Source organism: Hyla sarda, chromosome 2, assembly GCF_029499605.1.
Source record: "Hyla sarda isolate aHylSar1 chromosome 2, aHylSar1.hap1, whole genome shotgun sequence".
Taxonomy (NCBI): domain Eukaryota; kingdom Metazoa; phylum Chordata; class Amphibia; order Anura; family Hylidae; genus Hyla; species Hyla sarda.
The window spans coordinates 18,808,350-18,831,106 of record NC_079190.1 but is presented as its reverse complement, the minus strand read 5'-3'; the positions used below and the strand labels follow the sequence as shown (position 1 = coordinate 18,831,106).

At 42.9% G+C, this 22,757-nt stretch overlaps 1 protein-coding gene and 1 long non-coding RNA gene across 14 annotated transcripts in view; one reads left to right on the top strand and one right to left on the bottom strand.

Annotated features, from left to right (window-relative positions):
* TENM4 (teneurin transmembrane protein 4) overlaps positions 1 to 22,757 on the top strand; it is a 1,400,276-nt gene that overhangs the window by 110,242 nt on the left and 1,267,277 nt on the right. The gene's annotated exons all lie outside the window — the stretch shown is intronic.
* LOC130358278 (uncharacterized) lies at positions 8,760 to 16,043 on the bottom strand. Its single transcript, XR_008889447.1, has 3 exons — positions 15,846 to 16,043; positions 11,992 to 12,031; positions 8,760 to 9,104 (listed from the first exon to the last, which is right to left on the bottom strand). It is a non-coding gene; the product is annotated as an uncharacterized LOC130358278 (long non-coding RNA).

Genomic DNA, 22,757 nt, shown 5'->3' with positions numbered 1-22,757 from the left:
ACATAAATCTGGTCCAGGTTCCTGTCGGTCAAACGCAAACTGTGCCTGGATCGGCAGTGGGAATGGTTATACCATATAAAACATTTATAGAAGACTCAAGCTGACCAACACTTCAGATAGGTATTGTCCAACAACTATATCTCCGTACATATGTACGCTTAGCTCGGCCATGAGGGCTGGTGTTCTGAATTGGGAGGGGGGGGGGGGGGGGGTTGGGGTAAGCTGTTGCCAGAACAGCTGAAACCAAAAGGATTGGGCATGTAGAAAATCTAATTGCCTAAACCTTCTCTCTCCAGACATCTTCTATTGGGAAGAATGCAAGCTGAAGGCTTCCCTACATCAGATGGTCACCAGGTTTTGCCAATATCGGTCTAATGTTTATGGCTAGCTTTAAAGGGGTACTCCGCTTCCCTGCTTTGGAAGCTCCGTTCCCCAGCATCCAGAAGTTTATTGCTCCGCACGTTGCATGCGGGCTTCCATGTTCAGGGCCGCCCCCTCGTGACAGCACGCCCGCCCCCTCAACAAAAGTCTATGGGAAGGGGGCACGGTGGCCGTCACGCCCCCTTCCCATAGACTTCTGTTGAGGGGGCGGGCGTGACGTCACAATGGGCGGCCCTGAACACGGAAGCCCACACGCAGCGTTCGGAGCAATAAACTTCCGGACGCTGGGGAGCGGAGCTTCCGAAGCAGGGCAGCGGAGTACCCCTTTAAAGGGGCAGAGAAGCTGATAAGTACTGGAAGGATGAAGATTTTTATATAGAAGTAATTTACACATCTGTTGACCTTTCTAGAATTAAAAATTGCTTTCCACTGGAGTACCACTTTAAGGAACTTGAAGCAACTCTTAAGTGTGTCCATGTTGTGGTCTTATGACCTTTCTGATTTGAATATTTCAAGTACCATATAATGGTGGTCCTGAGGACCAGCTGAAGGTCAACAATGAAGGTGCTTCATGATTTTTAGCTTCTAGTGTAGGTCAACTGCTAGAGTCTTCCATCTATATGGAAAAGGGGATCATGTAGGCTTCTACAGCTCTCAAGGCTTTCACCATGTCCTGTCCATGTTCTCTATTGGTCAGTGAACCTACTGCTGGATCTTGTCATCTGTATGGTACGAGGGATCGTGTAGGCTTCTACAGCTCTCAAGGCTTTCACCATGTCCTGTCCATGTTTTCTATTGGTCAGGGAATCTACTGCTGGATCTTGTCATCTGTATGGTACGAGGGATCATGTAGACCTCAAGACCTCTCAGGATTTGTCCTCATGTCCTGTTCATATCCTCTTTTTTTAGTTGACCTACTGCTGGGTCTTATCATCTGTAAAGTAGGAGGGATCATATGGGTCACCTCATCTCTCAGGCCTTTTTCATTGTTTAAAGGGGTACTCCGCTGGTCAGCATTTGGAACAAACTGTTCTGAACGCTGGAGCCGGCGCTGGGAGATTGTGACGTCATAGCCCCTCCCCTTAATTATGTCACTCCCCGCCCCCTCAATGCAAGTCTATGGGAGGGGGCGTGACAGCCGTCATGCCCCCTCCCATAGACTTGCATTGAGGGGGCGGAGTGTGACATCATGAGGGGGCAGGGCTATGACATCATGAGCTCCCGGCACCGGCCCCAGTGTTCGGAACAGTTTGTTCAAACGCTGAGCAGCGAAGAACCCCTTTACCCTACTTGACCTACAGGGATTATGCGAGCCCACTTGGAGGATCGTAAGCTCTTCTGAGTGTCAAAACCAAAGGCGTTCCACTGTCCAAGGTGCTGAACTCCATATGACTGATCATCCATATGGAGATCAGATGGTCTCCTCTGCTTTACAGTTTTATGCTCAGTCTTTTCCTGATATCTAGTGAGAGGAAAATAAGTGAAGCTCTGAAATCTCCCCTCAACTTATCTCCCTGCCCAGTCTATCCTTGGTTGACTCACCAAGGTTCTGCTACTTGCAAAGTAGTAAGTAATCATGTGGACCTCCTAAGCACTTACAGCCGTTCCACATGACTTACTGCCTAGTATTTCCTAGGTTGACCACCTCAGGGTTCTTCTTTCTGCATAGTAAGTAATCATGTGGACCTCCTAAGAACTTACAGCCGTTCCACATGACTTACTGCTTAGCATATCTTAGGTTGACCCCTCTCTACATTTTTCTACCTACATAGTAGTAGGTAATCATGTGCCCATTGCATATTGCTAAGCAATCATGTGGACCTCCTAATTTCTTATCAACATATCTTACTGCCCAGTTTTGTATATATGTGGTTGACCCACCCCTACATTTTTCTACCTGCATAGTAGAAAGTAATCATGTGGACCTCCTAAGCACTTACAGCCATTACACATGACTTACTGCCTAGTATATCCATGGTTGACCACCTCTGGGTTCTGCTACTTACATAGTAGTAAGTAATCGTGTGGACATCCTAAGCACTTACAGCCATTACACATTACTTACTGCCTAGTATATCTATGGTTGATCACCTCTGGGTTCTGCTACTTACATAGTAGTAAGTAATCGTGTAGACCTCCTTAGTACTTACAGCAATTACACATGACTTACTGCCTAGTATATCCATGGTTGACCCACCAAGGTTCTGCCACCTTCATATTGCTAAGTAATCATGTGGACATCCTAAGCACTTACAGCCATTACACATTACTTACTGCCTAGTATATCCATGGTTGATCACCTCTGGGTTCTGCTACTTACATAGTAGTAAGTAATCGTGTGGACCTCCTTAGCACTTACGGCCGTTCTGCACAACTTTTTGCCTAGTATATGCTTGGTCGACCACCTCTGGTTTCTGCTTCCTACATAGTAGTAAGTAATCGTGTGGACCTCCTAAGCACTTACAGCCATTACACATGACTTACTGCCTAGTATATCTATGGTTGACCACCTCTGGGTTCTGCTACTCACATAGTAGTAAGTAATCGTGTAGACCTCCTTAGCACTTACAGCCATTACACATGACTTACTGCCTAGTATATCTATGGTTGACCACCTCTGGGTTCTGCTACTCACATAGTAGTAAGTAATCGTGTGGACCTCCTAAGCACTTACAGCCATTACACATTACTTACTGCCTAGTATATCCATGGTTGACCACCTCTGGGTTCTGCTACTTACATAGTAGTAAGTAATTGTGTGGACCTTCTTAGCACTTACAGCCATTACACATTACTTACTGCCTAGTATATCTATGGTTGACCACCTCTGGGTTCTGCTACTTACATAGTAGTAAGTAATCGTGTGGACATCCTAAGCACTTACAGCCATTACACATGACTTACTGCCTAGTATATCTATGGTTGACCACCTCTGGGTTCTGCTACTTACATAGTAGTAAGTAATCGTGTGGACCTCCTAAGCATTTACAGCCATTACACATGACTTACTGCCTAGTATATCTATGGTTGACCACCTCTGGGTTCTGCTACTTACATAGTAGTAAGTAATCGTGTGGACCTTCTTAGCACTTACAGCCATTACACATGACTTACTGCCTAGTATATCCATGGTTGATCACCTCTGGATTCTGCTACTTACATAGTAGTAAGTAATCGTGTGGACCTTCTTAGCTCTTACGGCCATTACACATTACTTACTGCCTAGTATATCTATGGTTGACCACCTCTGGATTCTGCTACTTACATAGTAGTAAGTAATCGTGTGGACCTTCTTAGCTCTTACGGCCGTTCTGCACAACTTTTTGCCTAGTATATGCTTGGTCGACCACCTCTGGTTTCTGCTTCCTACATAGTAGTAAGTAATCGTGCGGCCCTCCTAAGTTGTGTTAAGTGCGAATATTCACAATTCGAATATTCATTGCAAATTTTGCATATTCGCGAATATGACAAATATAGCACTCCATATTCGCAATTACGAATATTAGTAATTTTCTTACCCCCACAGAACACATCACAGTGATCCCATCCCTCCCTGCTTCCAGCTTGTGGTCTAAAGACGGCTCCTATTCTATTCACTGTATTAGACTGGAGATCGCATTTTCGCAAATATGAAAATATGTGAATATGCGAATATCCTCACTAAAGAATATTAGGAGATAGATGGATAGATAGATAAAATAAATAGTTAATATATAGATAGGCAGATAGTTATCAGCATGTGCATACGTGCAGGCGAAAATAACCGCAATTATATAGACTATGCAAATTTTGCGAATATAGGACGAATATTATGTCCATATATTCGTGAAATATCGCGAATTTGAATATGGCATATGCCGCTCATCACTACTCCTAAGCTCTTACGGCCATTCTGCACAACTTTTTGCCTAGTATGCTTGGTTGACCACCTCTGGGTTCTGCTTCCTACATAGTGGTAAGTAATCGTGTGGACCTCCTAAGCACTTATGGCTGTTCCACATGACTTACTATCTAGTATATACTTGGTTGACCCACCTCAATATTTTGCTACCTGTATGTAATCATATGGACCTCTTAAGCTCTTATGGCTGTTCTACATGACCTACTGCCTAGTATATCCTTGGTTGACCAATGACCACCTCTGGGTTCTGCTACCTACATAGTAGTAAGTAATCCTGTGGACCTCCTAAGCTTTTCTACATGACTTACTGCCTAGTATATCCATGGTTGACCACCTCTGGGTTCTGCTACCTACATAGTAGTAATCACGTGGACCTCCTAAGCTTTTAGGGTCTTTGTACATGACTTACTATCTAGTATATCCTAGGTTGACCCACTTCTACATTTTGCTACAAGTAAGTAATCGTGTGGACCTCCTAAGCACTTACAGCCATTCCACATGACTTACTGTCTAGTATATACTTGGTTGACCCACCTCAATATTTTGCTACCTGTATGTAATCATATGGACCTCTTAAGCTCTTATGGCTGTTCTACATGACCTACTGCCTAGTATATCCTTGGTCGACCAATGACCACCTCTGGGTTCTGCTACCTACATAGTAGTAAGTAATCCTGTGGACCTCCTAAGCTTTTAGGGTCTTTCTACATGACTTAACGCCTAGTATATCCATGGTTGACCACCTCTGGGTTCTGCTACCTACATAGTAGTAATCATGTGGACCTCTTAAGCTTTTAGGGTCTTTCTACATGACTTACTGTCTAGTGTATCCTAGGTTGACCCAATTCTACATTTTGCTACCAGTAAGTAATCATGTGGACCTCCTAAGCACTTACAGCCATTCCACATGACTTACTGCCTAGTATATCCATGGTTGACCACCTCTGGGTTCTGCTACCTACATAGTAGTAATCATGTGGACCTCTTAAGCTTTTAGGGTCTTTGTACATGACTTACTGTCTAGTAGTGTTGCTTGCGAATATGCGCAATACGAATTTTATTCGCGAATATCGCATATTCACGAATTCGCGAATATTCACGAATATAGCACTATATATATTCGTAATTACGAATATTCGTTGTTTTTTTTTTCACAGTACACATCACAGTGATCATCCCTCTCTGCTTCCAGCTTGTGTGGTGTAAAGAAGGCTCTAATACCACTGTATGAGACTGGTGTGCACATTTTCGCATATGCGAAAATTGGCATATGCTAATTTTCGCATATGCGAATTTCCGTTTATGCAAATTTTTATATATGCTAATTTCCGCATATGAAAATTTTCGCATATGCACATTTTTGCATATGCGAAAATAAAACGAGAATATTACGAATATGCGAATATTCACGAATATATGACGAATATTCGTCCATATATTCGCGAATTCGAATATGGCCTATGCCGCTCAACACTACTGTCTAGTATATCCTAGGTTGACCCACTTCTACATTTTGCTACCAGTAAGTAATCATGTGGACCTCCTAAGCACTTACAGCCATTCCACATGACTTACTGCCTAGTATATACTTGGTTGACCACCTCTATATTTTGCTACCTGCTCAGTAGTAATCATGTGGCCCCTTAGGCCTTTTACTCAAAACCCTTTTGCTCTATCTACTCCAGGTTAACCCACTGTACTGGAAACCCACTGCAATGGAGATGTCCCGAATTGAGATAGTTTAAGGGGGGAACCCATCTGTATATGGCTAATCTTGCTTAGCCAAAGTACATACACTGGGGGAGATTTATCAAAACCTGTCCAGAGGAAAAGTTGCTGAGTTGCCCATAACAACCAATCAGATCACTTCTTTCATTTTTAACAAGGCCTCTGCAAAATGGAAGAAGTGATCTGATTGGTTGCTATGGGCAACTCAGCAACTTTTCCTCTGGACAGGTTTTGATAAATCTCCAACCTTACTATACGTATATGGCAGTGGTCGTAAACTGTAGCCCTCCAGATGTTGCAAAACTTCAACTCCCAGCTTGCCCGGACAGCCGAAGGCTGTCCGGGCATGCTGGGAGTTGAAGTTTTGCAACATCTGGAGGGCCAGAGTTTAAGACCACTGGTCCAATAGGACAATCTAGGCCCGGCCTGATTCCCCAAAGATCCCAGCCAACGGCTGTCTGGGCATGCTGGGAGTTGAAGTTTTGCAACATCTGGAGGGCCACAGTTTGAGACCACTTGTGATGTCCCAGTACAGGATATAACGCCACAGTCCTATCAGCTTGAGTCCCTGTACGTCCTCAGGGCTCACCTGCAGTGTTCCCCCATAATGTGTATAAGTTATATATTAAGGGTAAAGGACCTTTGATATGGTCACATGATTGTTAGTCACATGATAATGGTTGTCACATGTTAAAGTCACATGTTTTGTTACCCAGAGAGCACCAGGTGACCAGCTGACCCACAGCTAGCCTATGGGCTCATTGCTCAGCCCCCCTTTATAAGAGGAGGAGGTACTACAATCTCTCTCTTGTGATTCACTTTCTGCTGAGGTCGAGTCCAGTCCAGACGTCTCAGATCCAGTGTCCAGTACATCTGGAGGCCTCAAGCCTAAATTACAGCCACAAGTCAGTAAATCAAGTCATCTCTGTCTGCTGTCACTACCTACAGTCCAGTCAAGTCAATTATAGTCAGTGTGGCTGCGCTAAAGTCTGACAAAGTCACTGCAAGTCCCAGCAAGCTGCGAGGTCTCCTGTGTTACTGGTCACCTCTCTGGGATCCTGGCCGAGCTGTAAAGACTGTACCATCTGTCTACCTCAGAAAACCTACCGTTAAAGGTGTTCTCCGGTGGAAAACATTTTATTTAAAGGGGTTCTCTAGTGGAAAACTTTTTTTTTTTTTTATCAACAGAGGTGTCAGCAGAGAGCACTGTGGTCATGTTGTCAGCAGAGAGCTCTGTGTTCCAAAAAGAAAATAATTACCTCTGTAGTATTCAGCAGCTAATAAGTACTGGAAGGATTAAGATTTTTAATAGAAGTAATTTACAAATCTGTTTAACTTTCCGGCACTAGTTGATTTAAAAAAAAAAAAGTTTTCCACTGGAGTACCCCTTTAAATCAACTGGTGCCAGAAAGTTAAAGGGGTATTCCAGGCAAAACCTTTATATATATATATATATATATATATATATATATCAACTGGCTCTGGAAAGTTAAACAAATTTGTAAATTACTTCTATTAAAAAATCTTATTCCTTCCAATAGTTATTAGCTTCTGAAGTTTTCTGTCTAACTGCTCAATGATGATGTCACGTCCCGGGAGCTGTGCATGATGGAAGAATATCCCCATAGGAGCTGCACAGCTCCCGGGACGTGAGTCATCAGAGAGCAGTTAGACAGAAAACAACAACTCAACTTCAGAAGCTAATAACTATTGGAAGGATTAAGATTTTTTAATAGAAGTAATTTACAAATCTGTTTAACTTTTCGGAGCCAGTTCATATATAAAAAAAATGTTTTGGCCTGGAATACCCCTTTAAACAGTTTTGTAAATGACTTCTATTAAAAAAAATCTTTACCCTTCCAGTACTTTTTAGCAGCTGTATGCTACAGAGGAAATTATTTTCTTTTTGAATGTCTTTTTTGTCTTGTCCACAGTGCTCTCTGCTGACACCTCTGTCCGTGTCAGGAACTGTCCAGAGCAGGAGAAAATCCCCATAGCAAACCTATGCTGCTCTAGACAGGTCCTGATAAGGGCATCAGGTGTCAGCCGAGAGCACTGTGGACAAGACAAAAAAGAAATTCAAAAATAAAACAATTTCCTCTGTAGCATACATCCAGCTGTTTAAAAGTACTGGAAGGGTAAAGATGTTTTAATAGAAGTAATTTACAAATCTGTTTAACTTTCTGGCACCAGTTGATTTAAAAAAAAGAATGTTTTCCACCGGAGTACTCCTTTAACCCTAACCTGGCCTTGGATTATTATTTGCCCTGCCTAAACTAGGACTAGCGGTGCTACTGTTTTGGTGGTTCTTGCTTAAAACCACGCCCTGGCGTCACGAACACAAAGGGGTTAACAACACCTGCCCCTGGGCTACAACTCCTGCCCCGTACACCTCACTTCACACCCCGCGGCTTCGCCACACACTGCTTTATGGTGTAGTAAAAGCTCATTGGAAGTCATTTTAATTCATGTCGGGTACCCGTCTTATTTTGCGCCGGCGGGGGCCTCACCTTGACATCATCCGTAATTTATGTTGATTGATAATATTGTGACATTATTTCTCCCGACCTTTGTGCGTTTCCCGTGCGTTAAGGATGTGTGGGTGCGGTATAGATTGCTCTTTACACAAGCCTATAATTTGGCTCCTGACCCGCGGTGTGAACCCTCTGCCGCGCCATTTATACGGCGCATTCATTATATACACATGATTAGAGACGTAACTCATCTGTCCTATTGAAATATCACACACACGCGCGCTCAATTTTTAATTCCGCGACTTTTTAATTACCTGGTTGCCTGGAGCCTTATTATTTATTGACGCCGGCACTTTCCCAGGGTGCGCACAAGTTCCCTCCGCTTCTCTATCGAGGCTTAGCCAATTGAAAATGTTATGGGGGAGAGTTTATCTAGGAGATAGAACCTGCCAGCGGAGCAAGGAGTCTCCAGATCTGCCGCGGCTGTCTTTACTGGTTATCCACATTGATTTCGTGTACCATTCAGTCAATCACAACCTTGTCGAGTTTGTCGATGATCCCATAGGTGTCTGTCACGTAGAAGTGCTGACACAGCGGGTTGTCAGATCTGGAGGCTTTGTCTTTAGATGGAAAGAAAGGAAAATAATATGACTAAATGAATGAAAAACTCCAGGTTTCTATTTCATTCCAGCATCCAGCTTCATCCATGCATTTTATTACTGTAACTGGGTCATGGGATCACCAGTCTCATCCATAGAAAATCGCAATGTTTAATGGGTCAATGCTGGGTCAGCTAATTTCCTGTGAAGTACAGGATGATATCATCACCTATCATATTGTTTCTACTAGCTCCCAGAACCTTCCTCTCCAGCTCTATCTGTATACTGCTGCTGCTATCTCTATGGGATCAGGATTTATTGTAGTTATACCCCTCCCCTCCATCTCTAGCTGTATACTGCTGCTGTTATCTTCACAGTTATAGGATATATAGTAGTTATACACCTCAACACCAGCTCTATCTGTATACTGATGCGTTTTGTATGAGCTCAGGATATTTTGCATTATACACCTCCCCTCCAGCTTTATCTGTACACTGCTGCTGCTATTTTTATGGGATCAAGATGTATGGTAGTTATACAACTTTCCTCTAGATCTATTAACTGCTACCTCTATGGGATTAGGATATACAGTAGTTATACCCCCCCCCCAGCTCTATCTGTATACTACTGCTGCTATCTATATGAAATCAGGATATATAGTAATTATACACCTCCCCTCCAGCTCTATCTGTATACTGCTGATGCTACCTCGTTGGGATCAGATTATATAGTAGTTATACACATCCCCTCCAGCTCTATCTGTATACTGCAGCTGCTATCTTTATAGAATCGGGATATAGAGTAGTTATAAACCTCCTACAGCTCTATCTGTATACTGCTGCTATCTCTATGGTATCAGGATAGATAGCGGTTTTACACCACCCCTCCAGGTCTATCTGTATACTGCAGCAGTATATATCCTGATCCCATAGAGATAGCAGCAGTATACAGATAGAGTTGGAGGAGAGGTGTATAAATACTATATATTTTGATCCCATAGAGATAGCAGCAGTATACAGATAGAGTTGGAGGAGAGGTGTATAAATACTATATATCCTGATCCCATAGAGATAGCAGCAGTATACAGATAGAGTTGGAGGAGAGGTGTATAAATACTATATATTTTGATCCCATAGAGATAGCAGCAGTATACAGATAGAGTTGGAGGAGAGGTGTATAAATACTATATATTTTGATCCCATAGAGATAGCAGCAGTATACAGATAGAGTTGGAGGAGAGGTGTATAAATACTATATATTTTGATCCCATAGAGATAGCAGCAGTATACAGATAGAGTTGGAGGAGAGGTGTATAAATACTATATATTTTGATCCCATAGAGATAGCAGCAGTATACAGATAGAGTTGGAGGAGAGGTGTATAAATACTATATATTTTGATCCCATAGAGATAGCAGAGCTGGAGGAGAGATGTATAATTAATATATATCCAGATATAGCAGCATGATATTCCATGTTTACTAAAAGGACCATACCTTTAAGGCCCAGATGTGATTTCCTTAAGGAAAATACAACATAAAGAACATGTATTGAAAATCAATGTACAATTATAAAATGAGAGTCATGAAGAAGTGAAGGGTTCGGTAATAACTCCTTACCACGTTCCGCGCCTCCTATAACTAACGCAGGTCAAGAACGCGCTCGCCAGAAACTTGCCCAAGTGGAAATCCCGGTTAAGAAGCGGTATTGTCATCTGATAATGGAATCCTTCTCATACATAATCCTCATTATCAGGTGATAACCAGCTGCGCGCTGACACTTGTAATCACCCGCTATTATCGCCGAATATCAACTCGCGCCCCCATTTGTCAGTCATCTGGGAAATCTGCATAATTTATGCCGGCTGGTTGGAATTTCATTACCATTTTATTGAAATCTTGTGTTTAAAAAAAAAAAAATTTAAAAATAAATGAAATATGAAATGTATTATTACAGTCTAAAAATCAGACGATTGTTTGACGCTGTTACCTGATTTATCCTGCAGGAGTGAACTTTTGCAGTGAGGTCTTTTTTTATATATATATATATATATATATATATATATATATATAATGCAACCAGTCCTCAAAGGTATACAAAGGAGAGAATATTAGGTCCAGTATGGTACAATATTAAAATATTTATTAAATTAAATTAAAAGACTTAAAGGGGTATTCCAGGCAAAAACTTTTTTTTATATATCAACTGGCTCCGGAAAGTTAAACAGATTTGTAAATTACTTCTATTAAAAAAATCTTAATCCTTCCAATAGTTATTAGCTTCTGAAGTTGAGTTGCTATTTTCTGTCTAAATGCTTTCTGATGACTCATGTCCCGGGAGCTGTCCAGTTCCTATGGGGATATTCTCCCATCATGCACAGCTCCCGGGACGTGACATCATCATTTAGCAGTTAGACAGAAAACTTCAGAAGCTAATAACTATTGGAAGGATTAAGATTTTTTAATAGAAGTCATTTACAAATCTGTTTAACTTTCCGGAGCCAGTTGATATATATAAAAAAGTTTTTGCCTGGAATACCCCTTTAATATTGTGCCGTACTGAACCTAATATTCTTTCCTTTGTATACCTGGTTGCTGGTTGCACTAATATATATATATATATAGTAATGACCGTAAATGTTGCCCCCCCTTAATTTTTTCTAGAAAATGAAGTATTTCTCACAGAAAAGGATTGCAGTAACACATGTTTTCCTATACACATGTTTATTCCCTTTGTGTGTATTGGAACTAAACCAAAAAGGGGGAAAAAAAAGCAAATTGGACATAATGTCACACAAAACTCCCAAAAAACTCCAAAAACTCAAAAAAGGGGCTGAAAATTATTGGCACCTTTTCAAAATTGTGTATAAATAAGATTGTTTTGAGCATGTGATGCTTCTTTAAACTCACCTGAGTCAAGTAACAGGTGTGGGCAATATGAAAATCCTACCTGAAAGCAGATAAAAAGGAGAGAAGTTCACTTAGTCTTTGCATTGTGTGTCTGTGTGTGCAATACTAAGCATGGACAACAGAAAGAGGAGAAGAGAACTGTCTGAGGACTTGAGAACCAGAATTGTGGAAAAATGATCAACAATCTCAAGGTTACAAGTCCATCTCCAGAGATCTAGATTTGCCTTTGTCCACAGTGCGCAACATTATCAAGAAGTTTGCAACTCATGGCACTGTGGTGAAAGGTGTCAACGCAGGATAGTCCGGATGGTGGATAAGCAGCCCCAAACAAGTTCCAAAGATATTCAAGCTGTCTTGCAGGCTCAGGGAGCATCAGTGTCAGCGCGAACTATCTGTCGACATTTAAATGAAATGAAATGCTATGGAGGAGACCCAGGAGGACCCCACTATGGAGGAGACCCAGGAGGACCCCACTATGGAGGAGACCCAGGAGGACCCCACTGCTGACACACTGCTGAGACATAAAAAAGCAAGACTACATTTTGCCAAAATGAACTTGAGTAAGCCAAAATCCTTCTGGGAAAACGTCTTGTGGACAGATGAGACCAAGATAGAGCTTTTTGGTAAAGCCCATCATTCTACTGTTTACTGAAAACGGAATGAGGCCTACAAAGAAAAGAACACAGTACCTACTAGGGATCGACCGATTATCGGTATGGGCGATATTATCGGCCAATAATCACGGTTTTGGGAATTATCGGTATCGGCACCGTCCCCACCACACCGTGAACGCCCCCCCGACCCGCCGCACCGCACTGCGACCGCCCCCCCGACCCGCCGCACCACACCGCGTCGCACCCCCCACCGCACTGCCCCGGCCCCATTGCCTCCCCCATCCCCGGTTTTATAATTACCTGTTCCCGGGGCCCACGCTACTTCTTGCTCCTGCTGTGTCCTGCGTTACACTGTGCGCAATGACGAGTGACGTGACGTGCGCACCGTGACGTCACCGTCAGTACGCACAGTGACAGTTTAGGAGGATGCCACCGGAGCCAGATGTGGAGTGGACCCCGGGAACAGGTAATTATAAAACCGGGGATGGGGAAGGCAATGGGGCCAGTGCGGTGCGGGGGGTCGGTCGCAGGCCGGGGGGGGGCTGTCGCGGGTGCGATTCAGCGGGTCGGGGGGGCGGTCGCAGTGCTGTGCGGTGGTGGGGGGAGCGGTGGCGGTGATAGGTCTCAGGACCCCCGGACAGGCAGGGGGAGAGAAGCGGGTGGAGGTGGTGGCCTATGGCACCGCAAAAGCCACTGCAGTGCATTGATTTAAAGCGCCCGCTTTAAATCAATGATCTGCAGTGGTGTCGGGGGGGGGGGGGGGGGGATAAATAGCCGATAACTTATACCGGAATATCGGTATAAGTTATCGGCTATCGGCCCTAGCCTCCACCGATTATCGGTATCGGCCCTAAAAAAACGATATCGGTTGATCCCTAGTACCTACAGTGACATATGGTGGAGGTCAGTGATGTTTTGGGTTGTTTTTCTGCCTCTGGCACTGGGGGCCTTGAATGTGTACAAGGCATCATGAAATCTGAGGATTACCAATGGATTTTGGGTGGCACTGTACAGCCCAGCGTCAGAAAGCTGGGTTTGTGTCCGGGATCTTGGGTCTTCCAGCAGGACAATGACCCCAAACATATGGCAAAAAGCCCCAGAAATGGATGACAACAAAGTGCTGGAGAGTTCTGAAGTGTCAGCAATGAGTCCAGATCTAAATCCCATTGATCACCTGTGGAGAAAAATTTCAGGGGTGCCAACATTTATGGCCATGACTGTAGATAGATAGATGTGAGATAGATAGATAGATAGATAGATAGATAGATAGATAGATAGAAAATGGATATTAGATAGAAAAAAGAAAGAAAGAAATAAGATAGAAAGATAGACAGACAAATAGTAGATAGATACATAAATAGATAGCTATAAGATGTATCAGATAAGAGAAAGAAAGAAAAATAAATGAGATAGATAGATGATAGAGCAATATGAGAAAGATAGATAGATAGATATGATAGATAGATGATAGAGCGATATAAGAAAGATAGATAGATAGGTATGATAGATAGATATGAGATAGATAGATAGATAAGATGATAGATATACAGATAGATAAGATAGATAGATATGAGATAGATAGATAGATATGAGATAGAAAGATAGATAGATATGAATAGATAGATCGATAGATATGAGATAGATAGATAGATATGAATAGATAGATCGATAGATATGAGATAGATAGATAGATAGATAGATAGATAGATAGATAGATAAGATGATAGATAGATGGATAGATAGATATGAGAGATAGATAGATAGATAGCTATGAGATATATATGAGATACATAGATATGAGATACATAGATATAAGATAGATAGATAGATATGAGATAGATAGATATGAGATGGATAGATAAATAGATAGATATGAGATAGATAGATAGATAGATAGATAGATAAGATGATAGATAGATAGATAGATATGAGATAGATAGATATGAGATGAGATGGATAGATAGATAAATAGATAGATATGAGATAGATAGATAAGATGATAGATAGATATGAGATAGATAGATAAGATGATAGATAGATATGAGATAGATAGATAGATATGAATAGATAGATCGATAGATATGAGATAGATAGATAGATAGATAGATAGATAGATAGATAAGATGATAGATAGATGGATAGATAGATATGAGAGATAGATAGATAGATATGAGATATATATGAGATACATAGATATGAGATAGATAGATAGATAGATAGATATGAGATATATATGAGATACATAGATATGAGATAGATAGATAGATATGAGATAGATAGATATGAGATGGATAGATAGATAGATAGATATGAGATAGATAGATAGATAAGATGATAGATAGATAGATAGATAGATATGAGATAGATAGATAGATATGAGATGAGATGGATAGATAGATAGATAAGATGATAGATAGATATGAGATAGATAGATAGATATGAGATAGATAGATAGATAGATAGATAGATATGAGATAGATAGATAAGATGATAGATAAATATGAGATAGATAGATAAGATGATAGATAGATATGAGATAGATAGATAGATAGATATGAGATAGATAGATAAGATGATAGATAGATAAGATGATAGATAGATAGATAGATATGAGATAGATAGATATGAGATGGATAGATAGATATGAGATAGATAGATAGGAGATAGATATGAGATAGATAGATATGAGATAGATAGATAGGAGATAGATATGAGATAGATAGATATGAGATAGATAGATAAGATGATAGATAGATATGAGATAGATAGGTATGAGATAGATAGATATGAGATAGATAGATATGAGATAGATAGATAGATAGATGTGTAGTATGGCGTCCTCTCCTCTTCGCAGTCTGCAGATCCTTGAAGTGTTTAGTACAGAGCAGTAATGATGTCGGTAGTATATATTATTCTCATTATATATATATATATCTGTAGTGCGCCCTTGCAGCGCTGCCTGTCACATATTTCCCCGGCCGGGCCCGTCATCCGCCGCAGATACAATCCCTTTGATATGTTCCTTAAATAGCTGGAGCATGCAAATCAGCCTAAGTGTGGCGCTGAGCGTCTCCCTTTGATGCCTGCTGGTTTTTGAGCCAGATTCAGGTCCCAGTGATGTTCGGGGGGATGTAACAAATTACGCCCTACTTTTTTGTGCGTCTCAGATATTTTCTTCTACCCTTCCCTGACAATCTTGGGTCCCCGCTGTAGAGGTACAATATGGCAGGTGATCATTACCATCCAGGCGCTGGGGGACGCGGCTCTTTTCATCTTTAAGTATCCGACTGATAAGTATCTAAGCAATGACAAATTGCTCGCTTATCTGCGTATCTACGACACAGGAAGCTGGGATGGAATATCTCTGGAGTCAAAGATGGAGCTTAAATACTATTGGGGGAGATTTATCAAAACCTGTTCAGAGGAAAAGTTGCTGAGTTGCCCATAGCAACCAATCAGAGCGCTGCTTTCATTTTTAACAAGGCCTCTGCAAAATGAAAGAAGCGATCTGATTGGTTGCTATGGGCAACCGGGCAACTTTTCCTCTGGACAGGTTTTGATAAATCCCCAACCTTACTATACGTATATGGCAGTGGTTTAAACTGTGGTCCTCCAGCTGTTGCGAAACTTCAACTCCCAGCATGCCCGGACAGCCAACGGCTGTCCGGGCATGCTGGGAGTTGAAGTTTCGCAACATCTGGAGGGCCACAGTTTGAGACCACTGCTAAATGAAAGAAGCGATCTGATTGGTTGCTATGGGCAACTCAGCAACTTTTCCTCTGGACGGGTTTTGATAAATCTCCCCCATATCTCCCGTCACTAATAGGTCCCTTTTATCCATTTAGACATGAAAATATCGAAATTATGTGACACAAGAACAGTTATGGTGCTGGCTAGCTGGGAGTTGTAGTTAGGGTTGCCACCTGGCCAGTATTTTGGCCATCCTGATGGTATTTTTTATATTAAAAATACCGGCAATGCAATGGCCGGTATTTACCCAACCAATCTTCCAACTACAGGAAAGTTGTACCATATACTATACCAGTGTTTCCCAACCAGAGAGCCTCCAGCTGTTGCAAAACTACAACTCTACAACGACCGTCACGCCCCCTCCCATAGACATGAATGGAGGGGGTGTGGTGTGACCTCACTAGGGGGAGTGGCCATGAAGTCACGTCCATGTCTCGGAGGCAGCGCACAGAATGCCAGGGGCTTCACCGAGATTGCGGGGGTTCCCAGTGGTGGGACCCCTGCGATCATACATCTTATCCCCTATCCTTTGGATAGGGGATAAGATGTGTGGTGTCCCACGAGTGTATGGGCAGGACCACGGGTGTAGCGGTGGGATCAGATGGTATTAACCCTGTGGGGCAAGATGTTGTTAACCCCTAGTGTTCGTGACGCCAGTGTGGTTTTAGAGTTCCGGAACACCACAAGACCAGTTTCCCCGCTATCCCAGTTGCTAGTAGTGAAATGAGAGTCCACGACCAGTAATGGTCAAACGGAGGCTTTACTGAGTATAAGACAAATGGAATTATATTCACAGCTAAGGCCAGATTACCCAGAGAGGTGGCCAGGACCCAGAAGGACCTCACGGCTTGCTAGACCAATATACTTGCAATTAACTTGACTCGAGATTGGACTTGACTTGACTATATGCAGGACTTGACTACTTGTAGTGACAGCAGACATAGACTTGTGACTTACTGGAATGACTGTAGCTTTTGGGGTCTTCCAGATGCTGATCATTTGTACTCTGGTGAGATCTCTGGTGTTAACTGTTCCTTAGCAAAAACTTGATGGTACAAGAGCGTGAATTGTAATGGCCGCCCCTTTATATAGCGGGGGGCTGGAGTAAAGCCCATTGGTCAAGCTGTTGGTCTTAGGTTAAGCTGGTGCTCTCTGGGAGAACATGTGACAACAAATCATGTGACTTAATAACAACATGTGACAGACTTACACAGGTCCTTTGTACTACCTATGCATAAGGATACGGTCTAGGCATTAAAGTGATATACACAACATTCTGGAAACAACAGGGGAAGACCTCGCAGGGGAGCCCCCACTAGGGGTGTGAATCGCCAAGAATTTGGCGATTCGATTCGAATCGCGATACCAGTGTGACGATTCGATATATCCCGATATATCGCGATACCGTCTAGGTGACGATACATCGCGATATATCCCGATACATCGCCCACCTGGGAGCATTCATAGATCCCAATAGACGCTGCTGTCAGCTTTGACAGCGGCGATCTAGTAGTCCGGTGCTCACTTTTCTCATGTTATCCCGTCCGGGCTGCAAAATAAAAGAAAACGCACTTTATCTTACCTGCCAACGAGCCCCCGGAGCTCCGGTACAGGTGTTCGGGCTGTATTCTTCTTACTTCCTGTTAGCCCGGCACGTCACACGGAGCTTCAGCCTATCACTGGCCGCAGCGATGTCCCGCCTCTGCTGGTGATAGGCTGAAGCTCCATGTGACGTGTCGGGCTAACAGGAAGTAAGAAGAATACAGCCCGGGGAGCCAAAACCTGTACCGGAGCTCCGGGGGCTCGTTGGCAGGTAAGATAAAGTGCGTTTTCTTTTATTTTGCAGCCCGGACGGGATAACATGGGAAAAGTGTGCACCGGACTGCTCCTTTAATAGCCAGCCGCGGCGATCGCCGCATGCTGGCTATTAGCGGCGGCCCCCGGCTACGGAAATCAGCCGGGGGTTGCATAGTACGGAGCAGGCACGAGTCGGAGCCCGCTCCATACACCCAGAGCGACACCGTGTCAGATCCGGCCTGCCCGGCTCCACAAATGTGGAACTTTTATCTCCTGATGCCCAGGACATGCTGTTCCGGGCATCAGGAGATAAAAATTCCACATCCCTAAAAGAATCGATTCAAAAATATTTTGAATCGATTCAGTATCGGCAAATGAAAAAATCGCGATTATCGCGAGAATCGATTTTTTCTTACATCCCTAGCCCCCACGTCCATGTACTGGGACATTACAGATGTATAAAGCCGGAATACCCCTTTAAATACTCTGTACTGCTCTACTCTATCCCCTTTATAACCCTCATGTTTGTGATCTCCCGTTTTGTTCTCACTTTTCACAACGGCAGAAATGTGAATAGCAGTTGTATATGCTGTCAGCAATGATAGAGGAGCGAGGAGGATATTGTGTATAGTGCGGCGGGCGGTGATACATAATAAAAGCATTGCAGTTTTTTTTAACAACACTTATCATCCCTAACAAAACAGGTGAAAAAGCAGCAAAGAAAAAAGGTGTCATATCTGTATTAATGCAATGAAGAAGCCCAGCGCTTGTATATATACTGTAAACTGCTCCCAGATAATGTATTTCTCTCCTCTTATAAATAGTTCATGTACAGGCCTGTTACAATGGTAGGGCGGTGGAGTGGTCCTTGTCTGCCTGAATTGAAGCCGTATACAATGTGAGAGTGGAATATAACACTTATCATCCCGCAGTCAACCTAATGCTGCCTCTCTCTTATTGTATCAGAACAATGGGACATGAGACTGTGACAACCAGGAATCCAGAAACTAGAATAGACTAGTAAAACCAGTGATCAAACATGCGAGAGGCAACATACTGCCCCATCATCTGCCACCCCAGAGGTGTGGGTATAGGGAGCGCCACTAAAGACTTCAATGCTACAGAAAAAAGCTGCTTTATTATATTATAATACTGCCTCTTCTGTACAAAAATGCAACTACTATAATACTGCCCCCTATTTTCAAGAATATAACTACTATAATACTGCTCCTATATACAAGAATATAACTACTATAATACTACCTCCTATATACAAGAATATAACTACTATAATACTACCTCCTATATACAAGAATATAACTACTATAATACTACCTCCTATATACAAGAATATAACTACTATAATACTGCTCCTATATACAAGAATATAACTACTATAATACTGCTCCTATATACAAGAATATAACTACTATAATACTGCTCCTATATACAAGAATATAACTACTATAATACTGCTCCTATATACAAGAATATAACTACTATAATACTGCTCTTATATACAAGAATATAACTACTATAATGCTGCTCCTATATACAAAAATATAACTACTATAATACTACCTCCTATATACAAGAATATAACTACTATAATACTGGCTCCTATATACAAGAATATAACTACTATAATACTGCTCCTATATACAAGAATATAACTACTATAATACTGCTCCTATATACAAGAATATAACTACTATAATACTACCTCCTATATACAAGAATATAACTACTATAATACTGCCTTCTATATACAAGAATATAACTACTATAATACTGCTCCTATATACAAGAATATAACTACTATAATACTCCTCCTATATACAAGAATATAACTACTATAATACTGCTCCTATATACAAGAATATAACTACTATAATACTGCCTTCTATATACAAGAATATAACTACTATAATACTGCCTTCTATATACAAGAATATAACTACTATAATACTGCTCCTATATACAAGAATATAACTACTATAATACTGCTCCTATATACAAGAATATAACTACTATAATACTGCTCCTATATACAAGAATATAACTACTATAATACTGCTCCTATATACAAGAATATAACTACTATAATACTACCTCCTATATACAAGAATATAACTACTATAATGTTGTGTACACCGCTGCAGGGGCAGACTGACCAGCCGGTCCATTCGGCCGTGGTCCGAAGGCCCCGCCAGGTAAAGGGCCCGCTTCAGCTGCTGAGGATTAAGGACACTTGTCCAGGATCCCCAGTCAGACAAGCGCTACTTTCAGGTGATGTCTTTCTCTATATATAAATATCCCTGACACAGGGACATCACTCACCCTCACATGAAGCGTGAGTGATGTCCCTGAGTGGGAGGCCTGTCAGCTCTCGCCCCGTCCTCTTCCTGTGCTGGGGGGCGGAGCTAACAATCAGGTGACCTTCATTCCTGCGCTGCTGTCTGTGTCTGCTGAACATAGGCAGAGCAGGAGCAGCGCAGGAATGAAGGTCACCTGATTGTTAGCTCCGCCCCTAGCACAGGAAGAGGACGGGGCGAGAGCTGACAGGCCTCCCACAGAGTGGCCGCTTCATGTGAGGGTGAGTGATGTCCCTGTGTCCTGCCTCTTTCCCCCTGATTCCCTCCTCCAGTGTCCACAGGTCACCAACAGGTCACATCACCAGAACAATTTTCGGGAAAAATCACGGTAAAAATGGTGCGGTTTTACCACAATTTTTCTAAATCGCGGTAAAACTGTGCCATTTTTGCCGCAATTTTTCAAAAAAATTGTTCTGGTAATGTGACCTATTGGTGACCTGTGGACACTGGAGGAGGGAAAGTGACCCCACTGGGGCGACAACATGTGAACACACTGCCTGTTTATTTATCATTAACCCCTTAAGGGTACATTCACATGCACAGGATCTGCTGCATATTTTTGCTGCATATTTTGTGCAGCTGACTTTGTAACCCATTAGCTTCAATAGGTAGCAAAATCAGCTGCGCAAAATATACAGCAGATCCTGTACTTGTGAACGTACCCTAAGTGCTTATTCACACGGACGGATCCGCAGCGTATTTTACGGTGCGGATCCGCCGGCAATGGACTCTACAGTGCTGCCTCCATCTGTGTCTGCTCATAGCGGCAATCCCCCGCTAAGAGCAGACACTCTTCGAGGTGCATGTTCGCTGTGCGCATGCGCAGTATACTCGCACACATCGCAGCCGCTCCTCCTGTTCCCTGAGCTAGGCCAAGAGCAGCCGCGATGTGTGCGAGTATACTGCGCATGGGCGCGGCGAACATGCACATCAAAGCATGTCTGTTCGTAGCGGCGGATTGCCGCTATGAGCAGACACAGATGGAGGCAGCACTGTAGGGTCCATTGTCGGCGGATCCACACCGTAAAATACTCTGCGGATCCGTCCGTAGGACACAAGGGGTACATGTACGCACAGTGCCTGCTCCCACTCCCTCGGCTAATGCCAGACATCACCAATCAGGCTGATGTCCGAATAGGGGTGGGGCAGAGGTGTGGCCGACTGGGGGCCCTTGCTTTATTTGGTCCGGGGGCTCTTATTGTTGTCAGTCCGCCCCTGCACCGCTGTCTTGTCATTGCTCATCTGCCGCTCCAGGAGAACATTATCATAACATGTGAAGATTGGATAAGTACATCTTTTTAGAGTAAATCTGGTTTGTTCTTGGATTGACTCTCACTCACGCTGAGCTCCCTCTTGGGACTTTCTCTGTCGCATTGTGAGCAAATCATAACCGGATTATATACATACAAAGCTGTGTTTATTACAGATTTTTGCAACATGAATATTTTTCTCTAAGATCTGAGCAGACGGTAACGTTTTCCTCTAAGCGCTCAGCACACGGCCAGGTAGACAATGGAAAGCTCCTTCACGAAAAGCGATTATGGAGTTTGGAAGTAGATTGTCCGCCAACCAAGGTCAATCGTCTACACTGCGCGTCCTCCTGCTCCTGGACTATCACAGGTTTAAGCCTTATCAGTTCACCTAATTATATCATGTAGAAAAACTTAAAGGGGTACTCCGCCCCTAGACATCTTATCCCCTATCCGAAGGATAGGGGATAAGATGTCTGATCGTGGGGGTCCCGCAATCTCTCCTGCAGCACCCCTGTCATCTGGTGCACAGAGCGAGCTTTGCTCACTGCCTGATGACTGGCATTGCAGGGGCCACCCTCTCATGATGCCCCGCCCCCTCAATGCAAGTCTATGGGAGGGGGCGTGACGGCCGTCACGCCCCCTCCCATAGACTTGCATTGAGGGGTAGGGGATAAGAAGTCTAGGGGCGGAGTACCCCTTTAAGTATAATACCAGCGTATTATAAGCTGGTGTTTATTTCTGGAGACTTCCCGTGAATTGGCCTTCGGATTCCATTTAGATTTGGATTCACACATGGACAGTGAATTTTGTCTTAAGACAGGAGTCCCTGCTTCTATTGACAGAGCTGTGAGACGTATACTGTACTGAATGTTTAGCCGATAAGTTAACCTTTGCTGGGTCAGGCATGGATCACCTGGTGAGTGTAACTACAATGCATCATCACATACCTCCAGGCAACCCGAGGAGCAGGGACTTTT